We start from the raw sequence: 402 nt of genomic DNA on the forward strand, positions 1-402 counted from the left end.
TGTGCTCTGGCCCTGGAAACCAGCAGCTCTTGATTTCCTTTGGTTTCCTCAAAGGAAATGCAGCAGGCTGTGGTTCTGGAGATCTCAGTGCTGCCGTGAGGGCATCAGGAGCGGGCACCTACAGAGGCCGGAGGGCTTGAGGAGGGGTGGGAGCCAGCCAGCACCTCGTTCTGTCACTGCAGGGCTGTCCCTGGGAAGGGGGCCATGCTGGAAACCAGCAGCTCTTGATTTCCTTTGGTTTCCTCAAAGGAAATGCAGCAGGCTGTGGTTCTGGAGATCTCAGTGCTGCCGTGAGGGCATCAGGAGCGGGCACCTACAGAGGCCGGAGGGCTTGAGGAGGGGTGGGAGCCAGCCAGCACCTCGTTCTGTCACTGCAGGGCTGTCCCTGGGAAGGGGGCCATG

The sequence above is a fragment of the Buceros rhinoceros genome, unplaced genomic scaffold (assembly GCF_000710305.1).
Source record: "Buceros rhinoceros silvestris isolate BGI_N320 unplaced genomic scaffold, ASM71030v1 scaffold30242, whole genome shotgun sequence".
Lineage (NCBI taxonomy): Eukaryota > Metazoa > Chordata > Aves > Bucerotiformes > Bucerotidae > Buceros > Buceros rhinoceros.